This window comes from Chlorocebus sabaeus, chromosome 5 (assembly GCF_047675955.1).
Source record: "Chlorocebus sabaeus isolate Y175 chromosome 5, mChlSab1.0.hap1, whole genome shotgun sequence".
NCBI classification, from domain to species: Eukaryota; Metazoa; Chordata; class Mammalia; order Primates; family Cercopithecidae; genus Chlorocebus; species Chlorocebus sabaeus.
Window position 1 is genome coordinate 11,206,129 of NC_132908.1, and position 15,056 is coordinate 11,221,184.

The window sequence follows — 15,056 nt, forward strand, 5'->3', positions numbered from 1 at the left end:
CTACTAAAAATGCCAAAATTAGCCAGTCATGGTGGTGGGCGCCTATAATCCCAGCTACAGCTACTTGGGTGGCTGAGACAGGAGAATCGCTTGAACCTGGGAAGCAGAGGTTGCAGAGAGCTGAGATCACGCCATTGCACTCCAGCCTGGGTGTCACAGTGAGACACCATCTCAAAATAATAAAATAAAATAAAACTCCAGTCTCCCAGTCAGCCAGCTCTGTGTGAATTAAACTCTTTCTCCCTTGCAAATTCCCATCATGATAAATTGGCTCTATTTGGGCAGTGAGCAAAATGAATCCATTAGGTGGTTGCACAGATACACAAATGCATATTCAGAGCCTAAAGACAGATGCACCCACAGTGATCTGTCGCAAACACTTGCATAGACACACATGCATGCACGCATGCAGATACCAAGCAACGCTGGGGCAATGTCTGCAACCAGCGCTCCAGCCAGAGCCAACCCCTGCAGTGGTTCATGATGGTTCCCGTGCTTCCTCTCCCTCTCCCCTCCCTTACGCCCTCCACCCTGGCTCACCTTTGTCCAGGACACACCTGGGAGTGGCCATGGGGACAAGAAGACTTCCATGTCCCTCAACAGGCTCCTTTGTCACCTCTCGGGTTATAATACACCGGCTCACACACAGGCCAGTTTCTGTCTGCCTGACTGCAGATACCCCCAAAGCACCCACTTCAAGGAGGAAATGAAACCTGGGCTCCAGTAGCCTCTGACCCCATATCTGTCTCTCTGACCAAGGGGAAGAAAAATGCCCAAACTGCAACAGCTCCCACCTGTCTCCCCTCCTCTGGGCCAGCGTCCCCAGAGGGACCCTTTCTGTCATCAGCGCCTCAACCCAGACCACGTGGATTAAAAGCTTTCTTCTATGGGACATACGGAGCATGTCTGAGCCACGCTCCCAGTGCCTTTTTGACTCCTCCCAGACCTGTGTCGCAGGCGGCAGGGTTCCACACCCACACGGGCACATGGGGCCAGACTTGGGCTCTGGGTAGCACAAAGACACGGGGCATTTACAGGGGAGGTGGCTGGAGGGTTTGGAAGACACTCGGGCCATCACAGGCTGGGTTCTTTTTCCTCCCCAAGGCTCAGTCTGCTCATCTGTAAAAGGGGGTGAGAAGAACTGCCATCTGCATTGGGCATGAACATTGTGTGGGGCTACCCAGGCTCTGAGCTCCATCCCAAGCATGGAGAAATTTCCCTCCTTAGAAGGCTTGCAATTCTCCAGCCTCCTTGGAGCCAGGCTGAGGCAATCAGGTGTGCCTGCTCCAGATGGAATGGGTGCTAGTGAAGCAGCGTCGTTGTCTGACGTAAATACGCGAGATTTGTTGTCTCACAGCCAATGGAAAACTAGGACGCGGACACACCAGAGTGAGGTTAAGAGCAGAGGTTTAGCAGGCGAAAGAAAGAGCTCTCTGCGCAGACACAAGTCCCAGAGAAAATGGGTTGCTGCTTCCGCAGTGGAATGCAGGAGGTTTTATAGATGAGCTTGAGAAGGCGGAGTCTGATTTACATAGGGCACGAAGATTGGTCGAACCAGGTGTGCTATTTGCATAGTACGTGAAGAACTGGTTAGGACTAGGTGTGCCGTTTGCATAGTGCAAGAAGAAGCTGGCTGTCCCACCCTAATCTTTTATTATGCAGATGAGCTCTCTACCTGGCCAACGCCTATGTTGCCTGTTCCTTTACTGTACACACAGGGACGAAGAAAAGGGAAGATAGAGCCCCCGTTTTGAACGTACCTGGTCTTCAGGTAGCCCTTCCCTATTGGCACAGCTGCCGGCACTCACCTGTGCAAGCTTCCAGCTTGCTCAACTGTGTCTGCAGCTCGATTTTCCAGCCTGCTCTTTGTTAGAAAAGAAATTATTTGGGGGCTACTTTTTATTAAAAGGGAAATTCCACCAAGGACTCTGTTGCCCTTACTATCTGCCTAAATATATATTTTTTCTTTTTTTTTCTTTTGAGATGGAGTCTAGCTTTGTTGCCCAGACTGGAGTGCAGTAGCACAATTTTAGCTCAGTGCAGCCTCCGCCTCCCGGGTTCCAGTGATTCTCCTGCCTCAGCCTCCCGGGTAGCTGGGATTATGGGCACGCACCACCAGTGTGCTCATGTGTAAAAGTGAGCCCAGCTAATCTTTGTATTTTTAGTAGAGATGGGGGTTTCACCATGTTGGCCGGGCTGGTCTCGAACTCCTGATCTCAGGTGATTCACCCACCTCGTGCTATGATTATAGGCGTGGGCCACCGCGCCTGGTCTGCCTAAATAATTTCTATCTCCTGTATCACTAGCACCACAGAGAAGTGGAGAAGGGGCCTCGCAGTAGGTGGTAGGAACACCCACCTCTTGGGGCCAGTGTGGCTGCCATAGGTCCAGGACTGCAGCCTGGGAACAGAGCCCCAGTAGAGTGGTCCAGTTCCGGGCATTCATTGGCGGCTCACTCTCTATCCCATCTTCAGCGCTGGGGCAGAGCTACTCAGTCCTCTTTCTGTAAATTCTTCTTCTTACATCAGCCAAGTCTGTTTCTGCTGCTGGCAGCTGGGGACCAGGGCTCATCTATGGCCTCGTAAAACTGCCGTGAGGAGCAAATGAAACAATCCACCAAAGACTCAGCACAGTGCCTGCCCACGAGGGGCACTCAGCACGTGGACAAACCTGCTATTCACAACATAGGCCGCACGCAACGGCTCATGCCTGTAATCCCAGCACTTTGGGAGGCAGAGGCAGGCAGATCACGAGGTCAGGAGTTCAAGACCAGCCTGACCAAAATGATGAAACGCAGTCTCTACTAAAAATACAAAAATTAGCCGGGCTTGGTGATGCGTGCCTGTAGTCCCAGCTACTCAGGAGGCTGAGGCAGGAGAATCACTTGAACCCGGGAGGTGGAGGTTGCAGTGAGCTGAGATTGCGCCACTGCACTCCAGCCTTGGCCAACACGGCGAGACTCTGTCTCAAAAAAAAAAAATATATTCTGTATTTTCACTAACCTGCAATTACAATTTAGCATCTAACTGTAATTCCTACTTTTTTTTTTTTTTTGAGTCAGTGTCTCACTCTGTCGCCCAGGTTGGAGTGCAATGGCGCAATCTCTGGCTTAATACAACCGCCGCCTCCCAAGTTCAAGCAATTCTCCTGCCTCAGCCTCCCGAGTAGCTGGGATTACAGGCGCCCGCCACCACGCCCGGCTATTTTTGTGTTTTTAGTAGAGACAGGGTTTCACCATATTGGCCGGGCTGGTCTCAAACTCCTGACCTCGTGATCCGCCCTCCTGGGCCTCCCAAAGTGCTGGGATTACAGGCTTGAGCCACCACGCCCGGCCTCTAACTGTAATTCCTAATGGAGCAATTCTCGTGTTAGTATTAGCAAGATTCCAACAGGAATCACAGGTATTTTTAATCCCACAATCTCATTTTAGGTATACATACCCGGCTACCTTTGTAACCTGTGTATTTTTTTTTTTTTTTTTTTTTTTTGCATTGAAAAACTATTCTGGATAGTAAACTTTAGTTATTTAAATGCACAACAAAGCTGGGCGCGGTGGCTCACATTGTAATCGCAGCACTTTGGGAGGCCAAGGTGGGCGGATCACGAGGTCAGGAGATGGAGACCATCCTGGCCAACATGGTGAAACCCCATCTCTACTAAAAATACAAAAATTAGCTGGGCATAGGGGTGGGAGACTGAGCCAGGAGAATGGCTTGAACCCGGGAGGCGGAGGTTGCAGTGAGCCAAGATCGTGCCACTGCACTCCAGCCTGGTGACAGAGCAAGACTCTATCTCAAAATAGAAAAAAAAAAAAAAAAAAAAAAAAAAGATCATAACAAAGTGTTCAAGGAAATGGGTACTGACGTCAACAACTTATTGTGAAATACATCCAAAAAGTAAGATGTGTAGAGTGATGGATGGATAGATCGGTGAATGATTAGGTAGAGAGAGGGATGGATGGATGGATGGATGGATGGATGGATGGATGGATGGATAGATGGATGAATAAACAAATGGGTAGAGTTTAGAGGGATGGTTAGAGGGAGACAGGAATGGATGCATAGATGGTCAGAGGTAGGGATAGATGGATGAATAAATGGATGGGTAAATGGATGAATGGGTAGATGGATGAATGTTTAGAGGGAGAGAAGGATGGATGGGTAAATGGTTAGAGGGAGGGATGGATGGATAGATGATTAGAGGGAGGGATGGATGGATGGATAAATTGATGGATGGATGGGTGGTTAGAGGGAGGGAGGGATAGATGGGGCATGGATAGATGGGTAGATGGATGAATGATTAGAGGGAGGGAAGGATAAATGGGTGAGTGGTGGATGCATGGGTAGATGGATGGATGGATGGATGTTTAGAAGGAGTGAGGGATGGATGGGTGGGTGAGATGCATGCATGGATGGATGAATGGATGGATGGATGGGTGGTTAGAGGGAGGGAGGGATAGATGGGGCATAGACAGATGGGTAGATGGATGAATGATTAGAGGGAGGGAAGGATAAATGGGTGAGTGGTGGATGCATGGGTAGATGGATGGATGGATGGATGTTTAGAAGGAGTGAGGGATGGATGGGTGGGTGAGATGCATGCATGGATGGATGAATGGATGGACAAATAGGACAAAATATTATCTGGGTGATGTGTACATAGGTATTCACCATGCAGTTCTTTCAACTTTTCTTTATATTTGGACATTTTCACAACAAAACTTTGGAAGAAAGATTTAAAAAAGAAAAAAGAATGAAACAGAGAGAAAAGGACATTCAAAGTCTAGGCAAAGAAAAAAGATTCATCTTTAAAATAATCTTTATAGGCCACGTGTGGTGGCTCATGCCTGTAATCCCAGCACTTTGGGAGGCAGAGGAGGGTGGATTACTTGAGATCAGGAGTTCAAGACCTGCCTGGCCAACGTGGTGAAACCCCATCTCTACTAAAAACACAAAAATTAGCCGGAGCCTCTGCCTCCTGGCCTCAAGAGATCCTCCCCTCTCAGCCCCCCAAGTAGCTGGGAGTACAGGCGAGAGCCACCATGCCTGGTTAATTTTTGTATTTTTTGCAGAGATGTGGTTTCACCATGTTGCCCAGGCTGGTCTTGAACTCCTGAGCTCAAGTGATCCACCCGCCTTAGCCTCCCAAAGTACTGAGATTATAGGCGTAAGCCGCCGCACCCGGCAAATAATGTGTCGATGTAGATAACCTTGTATGTTGACTGTCCTCTCACTAGAAAGGGAGGTCCACTCTGCCAGGGATGGGTCCTTATTAGGCACTCATGGCTGGATCCGCAGGGCTGAGCACAGCATCCAGCACGTAGTAGCTGCTCAACATATGTGGGTGGCGTGATCGAGTGCGTAAGTCAGTGAATGGACAAACGAATGAAGGGGTTCTCGCCCTGATACTCGTTCTGCAGCCTGGGAAACTGAAGCTCAGAGACGAAGTGACTTCACTGAGGTCACATGGACAGTGGGCGGCAGAGCTGGAGCTACCTACGCGATTGGGATTACAAAATATTTCACAAGTGCCAAGAAGTGCATGTGACGCAGGGCTCCAGAAAGCTTCCTCTTCGATTTGCCGCAGTCCCTGCAGCAAAGAGGCAGCCCAAGGCTCTGCAGATCACTGCCTCTTCATCAGAGGTGCAGCCACCCTTGTGCAGGCCCCGGCTCGAGGTCTTCCCACTCAATGCTGGTATGGGGGTGATGATCATCCATCTGGCAGGTCACAAGGACAACCCTCGGGATGGGAAATCTGATCCTAACTGCTGAGTCACAGCTAAACGGCAGAATGACGTCATCTGTAACCATGGCATGCATTCCAAACTCAGCCCCAGCTTGTCTTCTCCTCAAGTCCGAGTGAGACACTCTCAATCTACACCACCCCTCCTCATGTTCGGCTGTTTTCAAGCCCACACACTGGCAAAGACGCTGCCAGGAAGGAAGGAAGCCAAGTCCAGGGAGAGGAGAGAGCTGGTTTGCTGTGGGTGGCCAGGAACAAGGTCCCGGGTGTGGAGGAGACAGAGCACAGTCATGATACCAGGCCGGGAGCAGTGGTTGACTCCCGTAATCTCAGCATTTGGGGAGGTTGAGGCAGGAGGATCGCTTGAGCCCAGGAGTTCAAGACCAGCCTGGCAAACATAAGGAAACCCATCTCCATTTAAAAAAAAATTAGCCACGCTTTGTGGAGCATACCTGTAGTACCTGCCACATGGGAGGCTGCGGCAGGAGGGTCGCTTGAGCCCAGGAGGTCGAGGCTGCTGTGAGCTGTGATTATGCCATTGCACTCCAGCCTGGGTGACGGAGAGGGACCCTGTCTCAGAGAAAGAAAGAAAAAGAAAGGGGACGGGGGGAAGGGTAAAGGCCCCATACTGGCATGTACAGCCTCCTGCCCAACCGCCATTTCCAGGAGCCCCTTTCAGAGAGTAAAGAGAGCTGGAACAAGGGCACAATGCTGTGGAAGGACAGACAGACAGATGGACAGACTGCGTGGAGGGCAGAAGGGCCCGCAGCCTCCAGAGGAACACGATAAGCAGGAGAAAGCAGGCCATGCACAAGTGATGTGGGTGCCAGAAGCAAGCTAGCAGATAGAGGAATTCCAATAACCGCACAGCGCTCAAGTGAGATTAACAACACCCTGACTTCTCAGCAGGCCAGCATGGCCCCCTAGAGGCCAAGGGCAGAATTTTATTTCTCTCTCTCTATTGTCTATTTTTGAGACAGAATCTCGCTTTGTCGCCCAGGATGGACTGCAGTGATATGATCTTGGCTCACTGCAACCTCCATCTCCAGGGTTCAAGTGATTCCCCTGCCTCAGCCTCCCAGGTAGCTGTAATTATAGGTATGAGCCATCACGGCCAGTTAATTTTTGTAGTTTTAGTAGAGACGGGGTTTTACCATGTTGGCCAGGCTGGTCTCTAACTCCTGGCCTCAAGGGATTACAGGCATGAGCCACTGCGCTGAGCCTGTTGAGGCAAAGCGCAACCCCAGATCTTCCTAGCCAATGGACCCCTCGCTTCTGAAACAGTTCCGGTGGTCAAGTTCTGGGCATGGCCTGGACTTCTTGGTTTTGTGGGGAGGAATCACTAGTTCTGGGTGTTGATAGACACCAAAGCTTTTCCGACTGTGCATGTCCAGGATACCTGACTTGCTGCGTTGGCTCAGTTTTATCTGCCAGGTAACATGACCTTCTGTTATCAACAGAGTAGGTCCAGTTTGGGCTGGTCTTGCAGTTATGTTTTCTCAAGGAACAGTTTGGGCTCACCCTGTCTTTCTAATCAGCTGAAACTGGAGCATCCCTCAGCCTCAGTTTCCCCAATATCCTGAACTCTGCTCCCTTCATCGTGCACAAAGGCCAGATTTCCTGTGAAACCATGTGGTGCAGGGTTAGGAAGAGACAGCCCTGGCCGGGCACAGTGGATCATACCTGTAACCCCTGCACTTTGGGAGGCTGAAGCAGGCAGAGCACCTGAGGTCAGGAGTTTGAGACCAGCCTGGCCAACATAGTGAAAGTCCTTCTCTACCAAAAATACCAAAAAAATTAGCCAGGTATGGTGGCCCATGTCTGCAATCCCAGCTGCTCTGGAGGCTGAGGCAGGAGAATCTCTTGAATCTAGGAGGCGGAGGCTGCAGTGAGCCAAGATCCCAGCACTGCACTCCAGCCTGGGCGATATAGGGAGACTCTGTCTCAAAAAAAAAAAAAAAAAAAAAAAAAAGACAAAGAAAAAAGAAAGAGACAGTCCTTCCATGCCCCCTGCCTGGGCAAATGACACCTCCACCCACATAGGCTCAAAGCTGGGGAGCAAGATATCCTCCTTACCACTGCCCTCTCCCACCCCCCACCTTTCCCAAACCCTCACAGGGCACAACACAGAGTACTCTGCACCCCAATATCCACTCTCCCCTTCTTCCAAAGCAATAGGACTTCCAAAACATAACTGGGCATAGCCACCCAGAAATAAGACCACATTTCCCAGCCTCCCTTGTATATAGGTGTGGCCAAGGGGTTAAATTCTGGCCAATAGGATGTGCGAAAAAGTGACCTGCGCAGCTCCCTGGATGTGTCATTAAGGGAAAGGGCAGGTCTACCTCCATCATTCCCTTCCCTTCTCCTTTCCCCTTCCTGGTAGTTGGCGTGCAGGAGAGGGTGATCATCTGATTTGGACAATAAGAGCAAAGACAATCGTTTAGGGATAATGGAGCAATAAGGTAGGAGGAGCCTGGGTCCCTGATGCCTTGGAAGAGCCAAACCAGAGCTGGGACACTTACTTACACCAAGACTGACTCAATGTTAAAGGGAAACAGAGGCCAGGTGTGGTGGCTCATGCCTGTAATCCCAGCACTTTGGGAGGCCTAGGAGGGCAGATCACTTGAGGCCAGGATTTCGAGACCAGCCTGGCCAACATGGTGAAACCCCGTCTCTACAAAAAATACAAAAATTAGCCAGGCGTGGTGGCGGGTGCCTGCAGTCTCAGCTCCTCAGGAGGCTGAGGCAGGAGAATCATTTGAGCCGAGGAGACTGAGGCTGCAGTGAGCTGTGATTGTGCCGCTGCACTCCAGCCTGGGCAATAGAGCAAGAATTTGTGTCAAAAAAAAATAAAGAAAGAAAGAAAAGAAAAGAAAGAAACAATCCTTTCATGTTTAAACCAGTTATTTTAAGTCTTCAAAATGGCAGCTGAACCAATATCCCAACTAATAAAGTCACCAAGTTCTGTGCATTTTGCCTCGTGCTGGTCACCTAAATTCATCTACTTCTTTTCTCCTTCTTTTTTTTTTTTTTTTTTTTGAGACAGAATTTCGCTCTTGTTGCCCAGGCTGGAGTGCAATGGCATGATCAGCTCACTGCAAACTCCGCCTCCTGGGTTCAAGCGCAATTCTCCTGACTCAGCCTCCGAAGTAGCTGGGATTACAGGCCTGTACCACCACACCTGGTTAATTTTGTATTTTTAGTAGAGACGGGGTTTCTCCATGTTGATCAGATTGGTCTCAAACTCCTGACCTCAGGTGATCCACCCGCCTCGGCCTCCCAAAGTGCTGGGATTACAGGTGTGAGCCACTGTGCCTGGCCATCTACTTCTTTTCATCTCCACTGACCCCAACCCAGGGAAAGACATGGTCCCCTCCATCCCTTCCCTCACTTCCTGAGCTGCAGCCTCACCAGCTTTCTGTCAAATGTATCAGGCTCACTCGGGCAGCAGAGCCTTCACACATGCTACTGCCTGCTTCTTCCTCTCTTCATCTAGTCACCTCCTATTTTTCCTTCAGATCTCAGCGTGACCACCAGCTCCTCTTCAAGAACAGCCTTCAGTGACTACCCTGATAGGGCAGAGCCCCTGTTATGAAATCCCAGAGCACCATGAACCTCCCCTGCATAATATGTATCATAGTTAGGATTTAAAATCCCCTGAGGGCAACTAGGAATCCACTCCCCAAATCACAGACACACAAGGTTTTTTATTGCGGCACTACTAGTGACAGCAAAACACCAGAAACTCAAACATCCACCAAGAAGGAACTGGTTGAATAATCTATGGCACAGCCACACAAAAGAGTACTATGCAGCAATATAAAGAAATGAGGCTAGGCGTGGTGGCTCACACCTGTAATCCCAGCACTTTGGGAGGCCGAGGCAGGCAGATCACGAGGTCAGGAGATCCAGACCATCCTGGCTAACACAGTAAAACCCTATCTGTACTATACAAAAAATTAGCCAGACGTGGTGGCACACACCTGTAGTCCCAGCTACTCAGGAGGCCGAGGCAGGAGACTCCTTTGAACACGGGAGGTGGAGCTTGCAATGAGCAGAGATCGTGCCATTGCACTCCGGCCTGGGCGACAACGGCAGAGACTCCGTCTCACAAAAAAGAAAGGAAGAAAGGAAGGAAGGAAGGAAGGAAGGAAGGAAGGAAGGAAGGAAGGAAGGAAGGAAGGAAGGAAGGAAGGAAGGAAGGAAGGGCGAGCCAGGCATGGTGATTCGCGCCTGTAATCCTAACACCTTGGGAGGCTGAGGCAGGCAGATAGATCACCTGAGGTCAGGAGTTCCAGACTAGCCTGGCCATCACAGCAAAACTCTGTCTCTACTAAAAATACAAAAATTAGCTGGGCGTGGATGCCTGTAATCCCAGCTGCTCAAGAGGCTGAAGCAGGAGAATTGCTTAAACCCAGGAGGCAGAGGTTGCTGTGAGCCAAGATCACGCCATTGCACTCAAGCCTGGGCAACACAGTGAGACTCCGTCTCAAAAAAAAAAAAAAAAGTTTCCTTATCCTACAATGCAGTGGTCTCCAGGATATATGGTTGAGCAAAAAATAAATAACTGGTCAGGTGTGTTGACTCACACCTGTAATCCCAGAACTTTGGGAGGCCGAAGCAGGTGGATCACCCGAGGTCAGGAGTTTGAGACCAGCCTGACCAACATGACAAAACCGCATCACTACTAAAAATACAAAAATTAGCTGAGCATGGTGGCGGGCGCCTGTAATTCCAGCTACACAGGAGGCTGAGGCAGGAGAATTACTTGAACCCTGGAGGCAGAGGTTGCAGTGAGCCGAGGTTGCAGCACTGCACTCTAGCCTGAGTGACAGAGTGAGACTCTGTCTCAAAAAAAATTTTAAATAAAATAAATAAATAAATAAATAAATAACAGTATCCAAGGATCAGAACTATGAATGCAAAGCATGCTACCTACCTTCTGAATATGCCTGTGGTTTGTATATGTTTGTTCATATTTTCTTTTTTTTTTTTTGAGACAGAGTCTCACTCTGTCGCCCAGGCTGGAGTGCAGTGGCATGATCTCAGCTCACTGCAAGCTCTGCCTCCCAGGTTCACGGCATTCTCCTGCCTCAGCCTCCCGAGTAGCTGGGACTACAGGCGCCCGCCACCATGCTGGGCTAATTTTTTGTATTTTTGGTAGAGACGGGGTTTCACTGAGTTAGCCAGGGTGGTCTCGATCTCCTGTTCTTGTTATCTGCCCGCCTGGGCCTCCCAAAGTGCTGGGATTGCAGGCCTGAGCCACCGTGCCTGGCCTGTTCATATTTTCAAAGAAAAACAACGAAATAATAAAGCCAACATGGGCATTTAGGGGCTAAGAGGAGGGAGACTGGTGATGGGGGGTGGAAGCCCAGCTTCTCTGAGTGTGTCATGTTTTACAGTTTCTATTTGGTAAATGTAAATATTTTACAAAATTACAAAGTCAAATCAAAGACTAAAAGACCAATCCCTTAAAATAAAAAAAATTAAAAGTAAAAAACCAGGAGTATATGCCAACTTGGCATAACCACACTAAGAAGCATTATTGGAAGTAACTTTTTTTCCCTTTTCTATTTTTTCAGACAGAGTCTCACTCTGTCACCCAGGCTGGAGTGCAGTGGCACAATCTTGGCTCACTGCAATCTCTGCCTGCTGTGTTCAAGCAATTCTCATGCCTCAGCCTCCCGACATAGCTGGGATCACGGGCATGCATCGCCACGCCCGGCAAATTTTTTTGTAATTTTAGTAGGGACAGGGTTTCACCATGTTGGCCAGGCTGGTCTCGAACTCCTGACCTCAGGTGATCTGCCCGCCTTGGCCTCCCAAAGTGCTGGGATTGCAGGTGTGAGCCACGGCATCCAGCCTCTTCTTCTTTTTTTTTTTTTAACTTTTACTTGAAGTTCAGGGGTACAAGTACAGGTTTGTTACATAGGTGGACCTGTGTCATGGGGGTTTGTTGCACAGATTATTTCACCACACAAGTATTAAGCCTAGTACCCAGTAGTTATTTTTCCTGATCCTCTCCCTCCTCCTACCCTCCACCCTCCAAAAGGCCCCAGTGTGTGTTGTTCTCCTCTATGTGTCCATGTGTTCTGTCATTGAGCTCCCAGGAAGTGACTTTAAAATAGCATTTTGAGGCTGTGCACGGTGGCTCATACCTGTAATCCCAGCACTTTGGGAAGCCAAAGCGGGCAGATCATGAGGTCATGAGTTTGAGACCAGCCTGGCCAATACGGTGAAACCCTGTCTCTACTAAAAATACAAAAATTAGCCAGGTGTGGTGGCGCATGCCTGTAATCCCAGCTACTCGGGAGGCTGAGGCAGAAGAATTGCTTGAATCCGGGAGGTGGAGGTTGCAGTGAGCAGAGATCGCACCACTGCACTCCAACCTGGGCGACAGAGCAAGACTCTGTCTCAAAAAACAAAAATAGCATTTTGAGCCAGGCACAGTGGCTCATGCCTATAATCCCAGCACTTTGTGAGGCCAGGAGTTTGAGACCAGCCTGGCCAACATGGTGAAACCTCATCTCTATCTACTACTAATAAAAATAAGCTGGGAGTGGTGGCACACAAATGTAATCCTAGCTACCCAGGAGGCTGACGCAGGAGAACTGCTTGAACCCAGGAGGCAGAGTTTGCAGTGAGCCGAGATTGTGCCACTGCACTGCAGCCTGAGTAACAGAGCGAAACTCTGTCTTAAAAAAAAAAAAAAAAAAAAAAAGCACTTCGATTGTATTATATCAGATATTATATATCTCTAGTGGGTTTTACCCTAAGGACAAAAGAACCACCATGAAAGAGAACCACAGTGAAATCCTCACCTGTACTCAGTTATCTTATAGGTAGTGATTATATTAGCATTGTGACATTGAAGCTGTCAGGTGTTTGCCATCTCTTGCTTCCGCTCTCACTATATGATCTCTGCACATGCCTGCTCCCTCTTTGCTGTCCACCATGAGTGGACACAGCCCAAGGCTCTCACCAAATCCAGCTGCCCAATCTTGAACTATTTTTTTTCCTTTTTTTTTTTTTTTTTTTTTTTTTGAGACGGAGTCTTGCTCTGTGCCCCAGGCTGGAGTGCAGCGGCACGATCTTGGCTCACTGCAACTTCTGCCTCCTGGGTTCAAGCAATTCTCCTGCCTCAGCGTCCTAGGTAGCTGGGATTGCAGGCGCCCACCACCACACTCAGCTAATTTTTTGTGTTTTTAATAGAGATGGGGTCTCACTATGTTGGCCAGGCTGGTTTCGAACTCCTGACCTCAAATGATCCACCTGCCTCGGCCTCCCAGAGGCGCTAGGATTACAGACATGAGCCACCACTCCTGGTCCCAATCTTGAAGTTTTAAGCCCCTTTTCTTTGTAAATTTTAAAAAAGAAATGATTATCTTTGTAATACAGGATAAAGAAAATAAGAAATTGGGGGAGCACGGTGGTTCACACCTGTAATCTCAGAACTTTGGGAGGCCAAGGTGGGTGGATCGTTTGAGCTCACGAGTCTGAGATCTTGTTAAACTGGAGGAACCTTGTCTCTATAAAGAAAATACAAAAACTAGCCAGGTTTGGTGGTGCATACCTATAGTCCCAGTTACTTAGGAGGCTGAGGTCTAAGGATGGCTTGAGCCCAGGAGATAGAGGTTGCAGTGAGCCAAGATTATGCCACTGCACTCCAGCCTGGGTGATACAACCAGATCTTGACTCAAAAGGAAAGAAAGAAAGATAAAGAAAGAAAGACAGAAAGACAGAAAGAAGGAAGAAGGAAGGAAGGAAGGAAGGAAGGAAGGAAGGAAGGAAGGAAGGAAAGAAGGAAAGAAGGAAAGAAAGGGAAATTGTGTTAATGCTGATAGAAACCCAGATTTTCTATGTTAGAAAAAAAGAGATATATGCCAGGCATGGTGGCTCACACCTGTAATTCCAGCACTTTGGGAGGCCAAGGTAGGCGGATCACCTGATGTTAGGAGTCTGAGACCAGCCTGGCCAATTTGGTGAAACCTCATCTCTACTAAAAAATACAAAAATTAGCTGAGCGTGGTGGTGTGCACCTGTAGCCTCAGCTACTCAGGAGGCTGAGACAAGAGAATCGCTTGAACCTGGGAGACAGAGGTTGCAGTGAGCTGAAATCATGCCACTGCACTCCAGCGTGGGTAACAGAGCAAAACTCTGTCTCAAAAAAAAAAAAAAAAAAAAAAAAAAAAAAAAAGGCCAGGCACAGTGGCTCACGTCTATAATCCCAACGCTTTGGGAGGCTGAGATGGGCGGATCACAAGGTCAGGAGTTCAAGACCAGCCTGACCAACATGGTGAAACCCCGTCTCTACTGAAATTACCAAAATTAGCTGGGCGTGGTGGTGCACGCCTGAAATCCCAGCTACTTAGGAGGCTGAGGCAGGAGAATCACTTAAACCCAGGAAGCGGAGGTTGCAGTGAGCCGAGATCATGCCACTGCACTCCAGCCTGGGCAACCAAGCGAGACTCAGTTTCGGAAGGAAGGAAGGAAGGGAGGAAGGGAGGGAGGGGAGGGGAGGGGAGGGGAGGGGAGGGGGGAGAAGGGGAGGGGAGGGAAGGGAGAAAGAAGAAAAAAGAAAAGGAAAGAAAACAAAACAAACTCTCAGAGACTACTGAGGTCCCATCAAAGGTAAAGGACATCATGCAAAGACGTTCCTGTACTGACTATGATTCTGAGTGCTTTACAAGTTTTTATTTATTTATTTATTTTATTTTTTGAGATAGCGTCTCATTCTGTTTCCTAGGCTGGAGTGCAGTGGCATGATCTCGGCTCACTGCAACCTCTGCCCCCCAGGTTCAAGTAATTCTCCTACCTCAACCTCTGAGTAGCCGGGATTACAGGTGCGCCACCACACCCAGCTAATTTTTGTATTTTTCATAGAGATAGGGTTTCACCATGTTGCCCAGGCTGGTCTTGAACTCCTGGCCTCAAGTGATCCATCCACCTCAGCCTCCCAAACTCCTGGGATTACAGGCATGAGTCATTGCACCTGGCCCTTTACAAGTATTAACTCACCCCTAGGAACATTATGCTTAACCTCATTTAATCCTCGTAATGTGCCTTCTAGGAGGGCGCGTGATTATGCTTCTTTTATACATGAGGAAACGGAGTTACAGGGAGATTACTAAAAAAACTGCCCAGGACCATGAAGCTGGTGGGTGGCTGAGCCAGTATTTACATTCGGGAAGTGTGACCCTAGAGTCCAAGGCCTTAACCATTTTCTGAGTTAACGTAGGTGATTTCACATTAAAGTAGAAAAGGAAAACAAAGGAGGCCAACTTTAGTAGCTCATGCTGGACATCCTAGTG